Below are 14349 nucleotides of genomic sequence, written 5' to 3' on the forward strand. Positions count from 1 at the left end.
TCTTCAGCCTTCTTTCTACTGTCATCTCATTTCAGCTCCAGGCAGGCTGAACGGACCACGTTCCCTCTCACCTCCCCACCTGTGTGCAGGAGCTCCCCCCAGATTCACAACCCTGCTTTTCCTATGACTTGTCTCCATTCATCCTCTATCCATATTTAACCAGACACTACTCTGGAAAATCCCTCTAGCGATCCACTCGAGAGGGCTACTTAACCCTCTCTTTGTCTTCCAACAGAAGACTACTTCTACTGTACTTCTCTACTTCTCTAATTAAAATGGTAGCTACCATGCAGATGTAAGCTAGTGTATATAGAATGGATAAACAAGGTCCTACTGTATAGCATAGGGAACTCTATTCAATATCCTGTGATAAACCATAATGGAAAAGAATATAAGTAAAAATATCCATCTATCTATCTATCTGAATCACTTTGCTGTACAGCCGAAATTAACACATTATAAATCAACTATACTTCAAACAAACAAAAATGATAGCTACCCTGCAATAAGGGTATTTGCTAAGTGAATGACTGGATGGCTTGGTCCGTGCCATGCACGATGTTAAATGTTTCTAAATATGTAACGTCATTTAATCCTAGAAGAGTCCTATGTATTTGGTGCTATTATTATCCTCATTTAACAGACAAGGAAATTAATGTGTAAAGAGGGCAAGGCATTACCTAAGGTTTCAGGAATCAAACCCTGACTACTGTGATTCCAAAATCCATACCCTCCCATCCACCCCTGCTGCCCAGTTCATGTCTTTTGTGTGGATGTGGATGCTGAGGAGGAGCTAATGAGACAAGCTGATCTGAGTCTCTCTGAGATGCCCTGAGATGTTGTGGTACTTGGGGGCTCAGGGGTCTGATGGAGCTGCGGGCACATCCCTGCTCTTCACTAATTAGCTGGGTGTTGATAAGCAGTGCACTTCATCTCTGAGTCCCAGTTTCTTCTTTGGCAATTGGTGAAATAATGACTCTTCCCAGACGTTAGGGGGATGAAAATGAGAAGCGGTGGAGAAAACGCCTACCACGGCGGGCATCTAGCATGAGAAAAGATTCTGTGAGGAATCAGGAGTCTCCCTTCCCTAAAGGAAACAATCTGTCTCGGCTACCCTGTGCCAGTTAAATTGCACGGGCTCAGTAACTCATGTTTTGGTTAAACCTTCTAAATTTTTTTTTTCAAGGGGGAATCTGAGTTTTTGTTGAACAGGCAGTGGGCCCAGACAGTCGATTAGGGAATTTATGAGGGGAGATGAGGGACCCTCAACTCAAGTACTCCCTTCAGAGGCAGTACTTACAAAGCCATCAATTTCCTTCACAAAGACCATTGGCTTAAATGCCCCTTAAAGCAGTGTTATTTACACAGCTCTCCACTTCCCTTTGAATTCTCTGCCTGGGGGGTGGCCTACCTGCAGTTCTTTCCAGCTACTAGTTAATTAGGCTCCCGCCCAGAAAGGAAGGCCAGCGGAAACTGGGACTTGGTTTTGAAAAGCAGCTCGATTTGGGGGTTATCACAGAGTTCACCCAAGCCACCGGTACTGCCTGCCGCTGCTGCTAATGTTCTAAAACGCGTGGACCTTGTCAGAGTTAGGACCGTGCGTGGTACTGTGAGAGAGCGAAGGAGTGACCATTCCGGCTGTCTCTGCTTTGCAGGAAAGTAAAACAAAGCTCAAAGAGCATTACTGGCAAACGCTCCTAGGGCGGGCGCTTTCTAGCTCTGCAGCATATCAACATGGTAATACTGCCGCTTTATAGATGAGGAAACTAAAGCAGCCCACGCCCCTTTTTTGTGGCACAGCTTGGATTTGGACCAAGCAACCAAGCTCCAGAGCCTGGGCACAGAACCACCACACTGAGCTACTCAGACTGAGACGTCTGGCCCGAGATGACAGCTGGAAAGTGGAAAGGCTGTGAGCCCAACTGAGGTTTGTCTGACTCTAAAGACCAACGGAGCTCTGCCGCACTTTGTTGCCTGAAGAATAAAATTGTCTCTTAAGAAATATATCCTTCTTTCACTCATTTATTCTATATTTACCGAGCTGCAAATTATGTGCCAGGTCCTGGACTGAATCCCGGGAAGCCGGATGAATTGAACTGGGGCTCAGCACTCCAGGAGCTCAGGGGCTACTAAGAGAGGCAAGTAAGTAAGTTACTGACTGCACGGTAGTTTGCTCTGAGGTAGGAGATGCTGCCGAATCACAGAGGAGGGATCCCCCCGCCCCGCCCCGCCCCCACCGACCCAGTCTTACCCAGATTTGAGAAGGCTTCCCTTAGGAGGCAGGCAACTCCTGGGCTAGGTCTCTGGGAAGGAGGAGTGGGGGTGGGGCACACATTCCAGGTGGTGGGGGAGGCCTCTCTGAGCAAGTGAGAGGACGCTGGAAAGAGGTTGGTAGGTGCCAAGCACAGAAGTTGCTGAATGCCACAGTAGGGAACTGAGACTTACCTCAAGGGCAATGCAGAGCCACCTGATGCTTTTAAAAGGAGGTGGACGGAACGACATTTGCATTTTAGGACGCTTGCTCTCATTATACTGGAGGACAGATTGGTGCAAGCTAAGACGGGGAGCCAGGAACCTGCTGGAGTTCTCGTACAGCAGTCCAGGCAGGAGCTCAAGTGAGGGGAGTCGGGGGGCTCAGGTAGGGAGAGAGAAGCAGGACTGATTTGGGGGGGGCGGGGAAGCGTTCCAAGTAAAATGGGCAGAACGGCGACTGTTCGGATGTGGGAAGTGACAGAGAGGGAAGAATGGAGGAGGTTTCCCAAGCTTCTAGTTCCAATGTATGGTTGGCTAGTGGCATCAGCAGTTGCGATTGAGAAAAACAGGAGTTGCAGCAGGTCTGGGGAGAGAATGGTAAGCCTCGTATCAAGATATGCTGGGTTTGAGTGCCTGCAGGGCATCGGATAGAACCATTCGATATACAAGTCCACAGGTCAGGAAAAAGGCCTCAGACTTCAGGCAGAGATTTTGGAGCCTTTGGTTTTGAACGATGGGGTCAGGGGGAGGGTGGGTAGAAGGGGTAGTGAGCTCATCATGGAACTTTGGAGAAAGAATATTTAAAAGGTAGGCAGAACATGTCTGCGTAGGGATGGCCAGAGAGGTTAAGGAAAACTGGAAGAAGGTAACATGTCAGAGGCCTTGGAAGTTAAGTTCAAGAAAGAACCAGGTAAGTTGAGGGAGGAAAAATACTGGAGTATGTCTATTTAATCATGCTGTTTAATAGAAGCCCCTTCATGGCCTCCCTGAGTGATGGTTCTGAACTTTCTGCTTGATCTCTTCCAGGGCCGGGGTGTTCTCTACTTGTGAGTAAGAACTAGATTATTATTTTTAATAACCATAAGAATCGATATATATATATATATATATATATATATATAGATAGATAGATAGATAGATCACTTTCTGAAGAACAGGATCTGTCCCAAGCCCAGCAGATCTGGCATCCTCAGTGCCTTAGCGTCAACCTGACACATAAGAGGTGCTCAACAAATATGTGATGAATAAATTCATAGATGTATGAAAGACTATATCACAGCTACCCTATAAAGTAAGGAACATAGCTCCCACTCCACAGCTGGCAAAAGATGCTTGGGGACCAAGCCTGGAGCTAGAAGCAGTCCCCTGTGCTGCTGCGTCAGGTCAACTGGTCTACTCACAGTACTGCAGAAGAACCCTCATTCTGGACCTTTGTATCAGCAGAGACCCTGCACCTGATCTTACTGAGCCCAGCTGTTCAGGAAGCTTTCACAGACTCACCACCCCCAACCAGGGGTTTTCCCACTCCTTCTGGGGCTCCCTCACACCGATCCCTGCACATCTTTAAGGACCACTGCCCTCTGGAGTCCTCCAATGAAGGATTTCTTAGGCCAATTGTCACTCCCATCTGCATCCTGCCTAGTACATAGCTTTGTATGCAGCAGGAGCTTAATAGAGACAAACACTGGTGTGAGATGGATCACATTTGCTTCCAGCTGTCTTTCCAGGACCCCTGAGGCTGTTGCCTTGAGGCCAGAGAAGGCAACCCTAGAGTTTGTAAGGGGAGCTGCAGACACTGGGTGTGGAATATTTTATCTTTCTTCCTGGCAAATTAAAATTGAAAATCCAGTCCCTTAAAAATTACTATAATTTCAGATTTTCTTTATCTTAATTTCTCCTTGGTACTTAATCAGTAGCAGCCAAGAAAAAAAATCACTTTTAGTTCTTCCTCTGTTGAGGAGTTAATGATCTGTAAACAAACACTTCAGACAGTGTTTCTTAAAGAGACCCTCCGATCCTTTTGTCATGTGAAATTCCTTTTACACCTTGCATTGTTTCCCCTTCTCATTATCTGTTTGCTGGTAGGCTCTTCAGCTCTTGAGAGTACACATTTTTATTAGATAATCTTAATGATGAAGAGGTAGCATAAATAAGTGGTTCAACCTTAGGGTTTTTCTTGTGTGTGTGTGTGTGTGTCTGTGTGTGTGTGTCTGTGTGTCTGTGTGTCTGTGTAATTTATTTATTTATTATTATGTTTTTAACATCTTTATTGGAGTGTAATTGCTTTACAATGGTGTGTTAGTTTCTGCTGTATAACAAAGTGAATCAGCTATACGTATACATATATCCTCATATCCCCTCCCTCTTGTGTCTCCCTCCCTCCCACCCTCCCTATCCCACCCCTCTAGGTGGTCACAAAGCACCAAGCTGATCTCCCTGTGCCATGCGGCTGCTTCCCACTAGCTATCCACCCTACGTTTGGTAGTGTATACATGTCCATGCCACTCTCTCACTTTGTCCCAGCTTACCCTTCCCTCTCCCCGTATCCTCAAGTCCATGCTCTAGTAGGTCTGTGTCTTTATTCCCGTCTTACAACCTGAGGGTTTAAGAGCCAGACTTCCAAGGTTGGAATCCCTTACTGGGAGCCTTGGTTAATTACTTAACATCCCTCTGCTTTTTCCTTATCTATAGGGTCAACACAATTAGTCAAAGGAGTTAACAGAGGAAAAGGCATTAGATTCATAACGAGCAATTTCTACTGTTATGACTATTGTTTGAGATGAAGAGATGGGAGAGGGCTGGAAACACATATCCGTATGTCATCACTTCTACCGGTTCAGAAGGTCTGCTATTTTGGAGGAGGGCACTGGCTCCTCTAGTTTTGAAGTTGGGCAGTTCTTGGTTCAAATCCCAGCTCTACCACTTAACAGTCACCTGCTTTAAAGAAGTCATTTCATCTCCCTGAGCCTCAGTTTCTTTTTGCGTAAAATGGGAGTAATAATCCCTGCCTTGCAGCAGCCCCGAGAAGACTGAGAGAGGAGAGAGGAGAGCCCCGCGTGTGGCACGCTGCTGGCATGGGATGTGACACTTGCGAAAGTTTGTGTCCTCCTGTGTTGGTTTTCCAGCTCAATAAACATTTACTGAATGGAGGTCACTTGCTCAAAAGTCACTTAAACACTGGGGGCTCTGCTGTGTCATCTGGAGAGCGGTGACGAGAATGCCTGGTTGTCAGGGATGCTGTGGGTTTGAAATGAGACAACGCAGTGGGTTCTTAATAAACATGAACGTGCCCCTTTCTACAGCCCAGGGAGGATCCGGGCCGCTGTCTGAAGCTTTAGGCAGTAAGCTGCCTGGGCTCCTCTGGCCACTCTTTTCCGCTTTGAAGTATCATTTGATTCAGTGCATCAAACAATGCCTGGCTCTAGCTGGATGCTGGGAACGCAGGGATGGGCAGGGGGACTTCTTTCAAGGGTGAGGGAAACGGACGTGTACACAAAACATGTGGGGAGTGAACGTAACGACGGCTGTGCTGCTACAGGCTGAGGGGCGAGATGGATGAGCTGTTGCTCTCCCCTCTCTGTCTCTCAGCTGCCTTGACCTCCCTCATTGGCTCTTCTTTCACCCACCTACAGACCCATCCATCTATGCCAGCAGCTGGTCAGCCACTTTTCCTGTACGAGGACAGAGAGTAAATAGTTTGGCTTGGTGGGCCATACAGGGTCTCTAGGAACCACCCAACTCTGGCTCTTTCGTAGCAAATATCTAAACCAAGGGGCACAGTTGTGTTTCAGTTTCAAACCCCATCTACCCAAAGAGGCAGCGCCTGGGGCTTGGCCACGGGCAGTAGTTTTCTGACCCCTGATCTAGGCAAGCATGCGTTTGCCTCCTGTGCCCAGCACAGGGCGTGGCTGCAAGTTCAGACGGCACACAGAGGACGTGCCTTCTCCTCCTTCCGTGCTGGAAGCAGCAGCCTCCCCGGGGTCCTCAGGGACCGGAGGAGTAGAGCCTGCAGGGTCCAGCCTCTTCTCTCCCCTCCCTCACTTACCACCCGGCCGTGATGACTTTCTCTGACCCCCTCCGAAGCTCTTTCCCGCCTTGAGGATTTAACAGCCCGAATTTCTTGCAATCCCCACTCCATCACCCTGCTCCCCATCACCCTAATTTGCCCACTTCCTATTCAACCTTCAAGTCTCAGCTTGAATGTCCCGTCTCCAAGGAGGCCTCTCCCAGCCCTTCGACACCGTGAGGAGGTCCCGCACTTACAAACCTAAATGTACTTCCATTCAGTGGCATTTCCAACAATTACATTCAAATAATCATTGGTGTCATTTGCTTCGCCTCCCTGGCCTTCCTTGTTCACTGCCATTTCCCTTGCAACTAGCACGGTGCTCGGCACACAGCAGCCATCGATAAACGTGAGAATAAGTGGCATGCCGTGACCCAGCAGCCAATCTGCGCCATCCTCTCTGCCTGGTCCGGATGGCGTATGTTAGAGCGCACAGCCGCTTTATCCTGCAGACCACAGCAGTGGGGTCCTGACTGCTCATCCATCATTTTATTTTAAGCACATTACTTCTCTGTCCAAAAAAGAAAAGGAGGATACAATTAGGTCTACAGCCCTCACTTGCTTAATATTTCAATTTCCCCCAGGGCGCTCCCTTCAAGTGGAGATCACAGCTCATGAATATTGAATGTCTCTTCCAACCCACCGTGGTCCCCAAGAAAGAGCAGAGGGTCAGGAGCTAGGAGAGGCCCCTGCCCCCCAGGCCTCTCCCCTCTCCCGGGCTACCTCAGTCCCGAGTGCACGGATGCAGATGTACGTACATCAAGGCACCTGAATGGGCAGGTGGTCACTTTAAATGCCACAAAGAAGCCCTGGTTCTTGGCTACCCAGATTCACCTGCCTTGGACGCTGCCGTTTCAAATGCGCACATCAAAGCTTGGTCTTAATTCCTTGAATTCAGGAAAGCTCCGTCCGAGTCCTCCGGAGCCTGACCCCTCCCTGGGAGTCAGGAGGCCAACCTGGGCTGAGGGCGAGAGTTCCTCCCTTCTGGCGTCTGAGGCCATCCTGTTTCTTTTCATTCCTGACTGGCCTCTCTGTGGGGTAGGCCTCCCGGGCTTCTGAAGGAGGTGGTAAGCTGTGGTCTGAGGCTGGATGGCAGGCTTGATCCTAACTGGTGCTGACTCAAGGGTGTTTGAATGCGTCCATCAGACCTCCCGGTTGAGGACTTCAGATCTTTGGGCCCACCCTGCACAGCAGCCTTCCGCCCCATCACCTCCCTTCCCTGCGTCTTTGTCCCCTCGGTGACCCCCTCTGACCCTCGGTGGTAAAGGAATTCCTTTCTCCTCCCCAAGCCCTCATCTCTTTTAAAATGCACAGTTTAAAAACAATAAGGATCTGGGATTTAAATTCTGGAAGTGGGAGCTGGGGCTGGAAGGGCCTGGGGGGGAGCTCGTCTAGCTCACCCCCATCACGTTACAGCTGGGGAGACTGAGGTCAAGGGGCCCCAGCCACTTCTCATCACGGCAGGATGTAGCTCAGGACCGTTCTTCCGGGAGACGGACAGGAGGCCTTTGCATCCCCCACAACCGAGATGGGAAGTGAGGAAGGGGAAGATAGTGGAAGTGTCTACTAACTGCCAGGCACTGTGCTAGACACTCTAAAGGTGCTATTTCCATCTTTCTCTAAACAGAACTGTGCTGTGATTATGTCCGTTTCCCAGAAGAGAAGACTGAGACTCGGTGAGTGGGTGGGAGATGCCCAAGATGACCCAGGTAGTAATTACAACCAACAAGACCTTTGAACTCAGGCTCCTCTGTCGCCAACACATTGCCATGACAACGGGACAAAGTGTCAAACTCCTCCTAGGCTAAAAAAACAGTGTGGCCATATTCAATGGAGGGTGAGCTCTTAAAAACAAAAATACAACCCGAAACACAGAACGGCGCTATGTCAAGGGCATGGGCTTTGGGCAGTGGAATGTTCATAGGGGGATAATCACTGAAAATTGTCGTCCTCACGACTCATGAAAAGGCACGGGAAGGATATATGCATTCACTTTTGTTTCCTGCTGTGTCGATGGCAACAAAGCAGAAACAGTGAAAAAGAGAGGCTATCTGCTGCTTTGGGGAGGGTTCGTCTGGATACTGGACACGGTCTTTAGAAGCAGGCAGACGGGATTTAAGGTCTCCTCCTCTGAGCCTCTTGCCTGTATGACTTAGGGCAATTCACCTTAGTGTCCCAGTTTCCTCACCAGCAAAATGGGCATTCTTATTCTGACCAAATGGAGTTGCTGGAAGGGTAAATGGAATCATTTGAAAAAAGGGTTCTAAGCACAGAAGTTGCTACAGTTGGGTGCCTGATAAGTGAAATAACTTCACGGTTAAGTGCGCAGACTTTGCCTAGGTACTGTGAATCCCGTCTCTGCCTTTTCTAGCTGTGTGACCTTGGGCAAATTATTTAACCTCTCTGAACCTCATTTTCGTTCCTCTACACTCCTGGGATAATAACATTATTTATCTCATAGGGTGCCTGGGAAGATTGATATAGCTTTCAAATTAATGATATTAATAACAATAATAATCGCAGCATTAGCAAATACATATATAACACCTACTAGGCCCCACTGTTTTAAAATGCTTTACCTACAGAGCCTCATTTCACCTTCACAACAACTGTGAGAAGCAGGAACTATTACTAACCCATTTTACTGATGAGAAAACTGAGGCACAGATAAAATGGGTTTGGGCCTGGCTTCTCACCCCAAATCCATGTTCTTAATCATTACGGAATGTGTCATTATGCCAGTCCTAAGCATGTCACCCATGCTAGCGGACAGATCACCACCGTCATCACCTTCCATCACCACTCCCACGATTACTACGAACGTTTCTCTTTTCTTCTTTTAAAGACCTGTCTTCGTGTGAAAAGCAGCTTTATTTCAAGAAGGTATTTTGGTGAAAGTCACTATATTTTCCACAGAGGGAGGTCTGAAGGACTATGTGCAGCCAGGAGAAGTTTTATTTTATTTTTTCTCAATTTCAATTTTTTGTTTTAAGGTGAGAGGTGGATCATCTATTATGATTTCATGTTGTTAGAAAGAAAAATAATAATAAACGCAACTCCCAGCAGAGCCCAGCCTTCCTCCGCTTCCACTCCTCCTCCCCCTACCAGATGCTGTTTTCCTTTTCAGTCACTGTTGTTCTAAAGTCTCATCAGAACATCCACCAAGAAGACATGGCGATTCATCTTCTTGTTTTCCTTTCTCGCCTTGGCTCGGAGCAGGCCAGGGCAGCCTGACAGAGGGGCCACGAGGCTCGGTGACCCCCGCCCCTCCCAGCGACTGGTGGGGAAGTGGATTGATCCTCCTCCTCCCCCTTATCTGCTCACAGATAATTGAGTTATTGGCCCTGGCTCTAGGACAGGGCTGGAGATGCTGTGTCGGACCAGAGACAAAGCAATGCTAATGGCAGGGAATGGGGGAGAGGAGGGGAGAGGGGAGGGAGCGGAGGGGGGGGGCCCCCGAAGAGACAGGCAGGGAGTATGTGTGTGTGTCTGGGAAAGACAACGTGGGGGTCCGTTTGCTTTGTTTTCTTAACTATATATCAGCATCAAGCAGGATTTGAAAAACCCCAAAGCCCGTAAACGGATGTTTGACAAATGGAGGATTTTCCTCACTGTCGGACAGGAAAAGAAGCCTTAGGGCCCTCAGCAAGATCAGTCTCATTTCACAAAGGGAGAAACTGAGGCTCCGAGGTGAGATGCAAAGCTGCAACCCAGGCTCTCACGTCTGAGCTAAGACCTGGACCCAGCTCTCCTGAAAGACACAGGGCGCCAAGCGAACACAGCGTGAGAAGTCCTCCACAATCGCATCTCCTGTAATGGATTCAACGCCATCTCCGAGGGTAGCACATTGCCAGCACCCGCTCAAGATAGATTACTGAGTGTAACCCCTTTTGGGGATGCTTCACATTTTGTCTGACTAATTTGACCATTACCTTCCCTCCTTCAGCTTTTATCAGCAGCCTGTCTGTAGTTTATGACTCAGTGCTTTAGAAACAGAATTCCCAACGCTGCGAACAATGCCTCCAGCCAGAGCCTGTTGGGATGGGGGTGTGGGGAGTTATCATTTCACTGATACCACATTTTTTAACTGGAACTTCAGGCCTGGTGTATGTTATATTTTTAAAAGGGGGGAAAAGGACAAGATAAGTTCCACATTGCCGGGGATGCAGCCTCATTGCCTAAGAGGTCTTGTGGGTGGTGTTCCTTTTAACAAGCAACTTATTATGTGTCGGGGATGAGGGCTCTGGGGGTGGGAAAGTGGGAAAGGGAAGTCCCAGGGTGTTGCATAATAACACATTGGCACCTTGGGAATACTTCCGGATGTGTGGGCTCCTGCAAAGTGAATGAGAATGCCACCATAAATCTGTCACCCACCCTCACACTGGTGTTACCAAAGCCAGGGAAAACATTAGCCCGGACTAAATGGTCGGTGACAAAAAAATAAAAAAGAGGAAAAGGAAGGGTCGAAGAAAACATGGAAGGAAGGATGGAAGGGAATCATTCAGCTGGGGAGTCAGAGTTGCAGAGTAGAAAATGCCGAGGCTCTCCGTCTGGAGGTGGGATCATAGCACTGTGAACTGTGTGACCTTGGGCAAATTAAGGTATCCTAGTAAGTCTCAGATCCCTCATCTGGACATAAGAGACCTCACGTAGGCTCACATTAAACAGAGGTGCGTGACATAAGGCAGGCCACCTGGTGGGTATCCATACATGGTGGTTGTGGTGGATACTCACCCCCCACCTCAACACACACTGAGGGAGGTAATGGTTAGTGTGCAGTAAGCACCTCCAACTTGCTAGGAATGGGGCTAACCCTCATAGCGTCTTATGACAACGATCTTCAGTAGGGACTCTATGTGACAATCAGCAGAAACCAGCTAACTTCAGCAAAAGAAGCAAACAAGCAAAATCTATTCAAAGCATATTGGATGCTTATGGAGGACTCCCTAGGAGGGTTGGAGAGTGTTTTGAAGCTTGAATCCAAGCTCAGGATTAGCCCCCAGGACTGCTCTTGTGAAGACATCTCAGAGCCGTGGCCACACAAAGTCACTTCAGCACTAATACTAGATGCTGTCATTGGTACTCTGGAAACACATGGGTCATGGCCACTCCCGCCATCTTCATCAAAATGATTTCTGCAGGGTCCCTATGTCTTCTGATTCAGTCTTGGGTTGGTGTGTATGATTGGGGGTCAGGGGGAAAGTGCAGGTCACCTGCCCACATTCAGCTGCAAGGGAGACTGGGAGGAGGAGATGCTTGCATAACCAACTTCTGTTGCGGGGCTCTGCCTCACTATTATTACAACAAGGAGAGTTCTTTCCTAAATCTAGGAAAGGGATTCAGATAGTAAGTGTCCACAAATGCTGGTAAATATCTTCCACAATTAAGTCCCAGGACTGTTACCGTTTTCTGGATAAGGACACCGAAGCTTAGCCAAGGTCACATGTCTAAGCCGTGGTACCAACCCAAGTCAGTCTCATTCAAGCCTGTTCTCTTTGGCTACCATCTTGAGCACTGTCTTGACACATGCAGTGATGAGAACAACATCCACCCCAGCAAAGCCTCCCACACTCCAGTCTCATTTCTCTGACTCATTAAACCTGGATCTTCTGGGAGCCCCAGATTCACTGTCTATTTTTCAACTATTCTTCTTTGAGGAAGATGCCTTTCTAGATTCAAAGCCATGGAGTTTGTCCTTGGAATATAGTTCCTAGGCACTGGGATCTCTGGACAGACTCCTTTCTTCCTGGAATGTCCTGAATCTCCGTGTCCCTATAATGGAATTCTAAACGGTGAGCTGGGGGGTGCATAGCTGAGGTCCTTCCTCTAACACAACCAAACTCAATACTCAGGGGGAACAGACAGCCTTCCCTGGACACCATCCACACCACCGACAGTTCTGTATTCCATTCCATTAATTCATTACACGAATTGTTCCATGGTAGTATGTTCCTCGCTCACTGCCAAAGCCCTACAAGACCAAGAGCTGTCCTGTAAAAAATATCTTGCAGGAAGCTCACCACAGTAAGCTCTGGAGTCAGACTCTCTGGGTCAAAGTCCCAGCTCTACCGCTTCACTGCATATCCTTAGTTCACTTCCCCATGCCTCAGCCTCCTCTTTTGAAAAGCAGGCACCAAAAGAGTTGTTAGGAGAATAAGAGTTATAAATGTGCCCGGCATACAACAGGTGTTCGGTACGTACCATCAGCAGCAGCAGAACACTTATGATCAACTAGAGAATAACAGTATATAAAGTGGATCTATGAGGCTCCAGGTCTCATCCTCTTGGTAACTCCCTCATCTTCATTCCTCTCCTCTTAAGCCTTTCAGTTAACACAGCTTGAAAATCGTGATCTATTCCAGTCATTTTGGCCCAAGTGTAGGTGGGGAAGGAATACCCAAAGAGCTAAAGCCAGACAGGACTGGACTCACAGTCTCCTAAGTCTTACCACTGTATGTATAAAATTCAGTTATCTTCCTAAGAAATGGTGAACCATGTCGTAACTTTCACCTCCTCTTTGCACTAGGCTCCAGCAACCAATAGTATCAATGACTCCCAAATCCGTGGACCAGCAAATGTTGTCTGTGAAGGGCCAGAGTGTAAATATTTAAGGCTCTTTGGCCCATAGGATCTCTGTTGCAACCACTCAATGCTAGGGGTCGTAGCAAAAAAGCAGCCATAGATAATAAGAGATGGGTGTGCTGTGTTCTAGAAAACTTCATTTACAAATATATAGGCAGTAGGCCAGTTCTGGCCCAAGGATGGTAATTTGCAGATCTGTTCCATGGACAGTACCATAACCACAGTACTTAACCACACCGTACCTTCTTCCCATAAGCACTTAACTCACATGCCATCTTAGTGCCAGTAAAGTAGGTGGACATCTTCCAGCAAGATCTGCCAGTAAGAATGTTGGGCGTCATGAGGACGATGGCACAGGCAAGAGGTGGTTCGAGCAGAACTCATGAGTATGAGAAAGAGTCACACGCTTTGGAAACCATACAACAGAAGTGCAGAGAAGGCTCTTAAAGACCACTTAACCCAATCCTTTCAATTTATGGGAAGTAAACTGAGGTCCAGTCTAGGGAAGTGATTCTCGGCTAGTTGCAAAGCAGCAAGTTCTCAGCACAGCTGGGACCAGAGATCCTGGTTTTCTTAAATTTAGTCCAAGGCTCTTTCCACCCTACCACTAGGCTCATATCAAGGTTTTATTATGAATCATACTCAAATCAACAGAGAAGAGAAAAAAAAAAAAAAAAATCTTCTGCCCTTTAAAAACCCAAGGCCCTGACCGGAAACTCTCCTGTTCTAGCTCCCTCCATATCTTCCTTTCTTTCCATCCGGGAACAGTTTCGGGACACCTCTATTGTGTTGCTCAGCCCATACATGGTGCCAAGGAGATAGTAGGTACTCAATAAATGTGTCTGAGAATGGAATACAAGGTAAATGATACATGGTAAAAAACCTCACAGAGCTCACAATATACCAGGGGAAGAAAGGTCTAAAAGCTGGCCTGCAGTGTGCCGCAAATGCGAGGAACCGATGACAGTTCCTCTTCTTTAGTCCTCCTAGAAAATTGCCTTTCAGTGAGAAATCTTCCCACCGACATTTTCACCCCTTCCTTAGATGGAACACCTCTCTCTTTTGTACTTGCAAATGAATTGTGATTAGTTTTCACCTCCAGCCCAGGGGATTAGCCAGGGGACCTTTGATCTTCAGGTATCGATTTGCATCTTAAAGGAAGCATGATCTCATCTGGGCCAGCTCAAAATTCCATCCCTGCCCCCCAGCCCCCCCGTCTGTTTACCAGCCCCGGGCTGACCAGGGCCTCCCAAGTGGGGCTAAAACAACAAGATCAGCCAGACTCCCGGGGAAGGCAGAGGAAAACAAATTTCCCATCTGACTCCATAAAGGTGGGAAAAGGACATTTGCTTTCTAAACACAGGCTGGCCTGCTGGTCTGCTACTTCTCTTTCCTCAAGTCAGAGAGACTAGATCCTGGCTAGAGGTTGTACAGCGAAACGAACTGAG

General features: G+C 47.9%; 1 protein-coding gene across 2 annotated transcripts in view; it reads right to left on the reverse strand.

The window, feature by feature from the left end:
• Positions 1-14349, reverse strand: part of PAPPA (pappalysin 1) — a 255679-nt gene that overhangs the window by 122918 nt on the left and 118412 nt on the right. The gene's annotated exons all lie outside the window — the stretch shown is intronic.

Source organism: Kogia breviceps, chromosome 8 (genome assembly GCF_026419965.1).
Source record: "Kogia breviceps isolate mKogBre1 chromosome 8, mKogBre1 haplotype 1, whole genome shotgun sequence".
NCBI lineage: Eukaryota > Metazoa > Chordata > Mammalia > Artiodactyla > Physeteridae > Kogia > Kogia breviceps.